At 43.0% G+C, this 2,500-nt stretch overlaps 1 long non-coding RNA gene across 2 annotated transcripts in view; it reads right to left on the bottom strand.

The window, feature by feature from the left end:
- Positions 1-2,500, bottom strand: part of LOC142477065 (uncharacterized) — a 49,556-nt gene that overhangs the window by 45,346 nt on the left and 1,710 nt on the right. The window lies entirely within an intron of this gene.

Below are 2,500 nucleotides of genomic sequence, written 5' to 3'. Positions count from 1 at the left end.
CTACCGCAACCGGACCGCGAGGCCGCGGCCTACACTCACACACCATGGCAACGATGTCCCTCCCCCTATCCCGCTACCTCACACAGTGTATGACAACACCTACCACTGGAAATCAGATGTTCGTTGAAATAAAATATGTTTTCCTAACTATTTTACTGTCTGTATAATGTACACAACACTCACCCACACAAAACCCCCTCATACACACACACACACACACACACACGCAAACATCCTGTCATTCTATGCCACACACTACACTCAAAAACATGCCATTTTTAACATGTGTATGACCAACAACACGCACTCACACACGTCACACACACAACATGCCTCATACACACACACACGCCATCACACACCAGCAACACACACACATGCTCTCACACACACCACACACCATGCCACCGATGTCACTCCCGCTATCCCGCTACCTCACACACTCTACCTCCCGCGGAACAACCAGCACGCCTGACATCTCCTGCACCTCACACATCTCCCTCCGCAACCGGACCGCGACGCCGCGGACTACAGTCAAACAGCATGCCACCAATGTCACTCCCGCTGCCTCACACACTGTATGACAACACCTACCACTGAAACTCAGCTGTTCCTTACAATAAAATATGTTTTCCTAACAATTTCACTGTCTGTATAATTTATTCTAAAACACTTCTCACACCACCACTCACACACAACACTCACCCACACAAAACCCCCTCATACACACACACACACACACGCAAACATCCTGTCATTCTATGCCACACATAACAACAAATCACACCTCACCTTCACCCTCATAATACACACACTACACTCAAAAACATGCAATTTACAACATGTCTATGACCAACAACACGCACTCACACACGTCACACACACAACATGCGTCATACACACACACATGCCATCACACACGCCACATACACACATGCTCTCACACACACCATCACACACAACACACACACACATGCACACACACACGCACTCAGCAACGCCACACGCCCTCAACCACGCAACACACGTACTCACACACACACACCAACCTCCTCTGCTGATACAACACACAAAACAACACTTCAACATAACCTTAACTACCACACACAACACAACCACCACTAAACAAACACACACACCCAACCCACTGTTCCAATTACCTACCCTTCACCATACACACTACACTGAATACAATGCACATTTACACGTCTCACCACCCACTCCCATTGCACATCAACATCCCACCACACACAAACATATACAACAACACAACACCTCCGCTACTAACACACCTAGCACAATAAATCACCTCTTCCTTTCAATAACATATTTTACACAAAACATTACTATTTACACATCTGTCTAATTTATTGCACACAAACACTCAACTAACCAACACTGACACACACACTCACACACCACACACTCACTATCACATCACACACTCACTCATCCACACACACCCCACACAATCAACAATCACACACAATAATTACATACACACACTATTCTGCCACACACACAGCCAACATTAACACAAAACAAAAACACACACAACATTTGAACACCTACACAAACGCACACCAAACACAAATAAATACCCCACAATACTGTCACACTTTATCAATTTACAAACTTTTCACAGACCACAACCGGATGCCTTCAACACCTCGACGCTTCAACGCTGTGCCAAAACACACAATACAATCATTGGATCGAACTGCGCCTTGACACAACAACATCAGGAAGTATTGTAAACACAATCGCACTGAAACACTTCACTAACATCACACACAACACCTACCTCAACACACACATCAACAACTTTTAACAACACATCACAACTTACACACACAACACCTCTACAACACCTACAATAACGCACATCACAACAACAACACCAAACACACATCTTCACAACACAAAACATGCCACCCAAAAAACACCTTCGCAAAACAAAACATACACACCCTGACAATGAACGTGACACGCACACACACACACAAATTATATGTACTGCACCACACAATGCACACACCCATTTCACACACATTGAAATCCACGCACACAATGCTAACAAACAACTCACAACGGAATACACAATAGGTCAACAACAAATCTAACATTACATCAAATACACTCCTCTCAACAATGGACATTCACATCTTTCAAGAAGCATTTCCAACAATAACATTTTCAAAAATAACTACCGTAACAACTAACATACACTTCAAACATTTGCCCTCATATACATGTGCTTTCTACTACTGTTGATTTACAAACACAATTCTAACTAATATTACATAACATTGGCATCACATTACAACTTTCACATACAACATTTACACATACTTATTCACACTTCACATCCCGGGCAACGCCGGGTTTCTCAGCTAGTATATATATATATATATCACACAACAGCATATATATTACAACCAATAACTTTACTTGTGAGCATAGAAGGAACTTGCATATAATAACAGGTGTCCCTCTCTAG

This window comes from Ascaphus truei, unplaced genomic scaffold (genome assembly GCF_040206685.1).
Source record: "Ascaphus truei isolate aAscTru1 unplaced genomic scaffold, aAscTru1.hap1 HAP1_SCAFFOLD_1910, whole genome shotgun sequence".
NCBI lineage: Eukaryota > Metazoa > Chordata > Amphibia > Anura > Ascaphidae > Ascaphus > Ascaphus truei.
The sequence above is the reverse complement of the archived record's forward strand: the minus strand, read 5'-3'. Positions and strand labels throughout refer to the sequence as shown.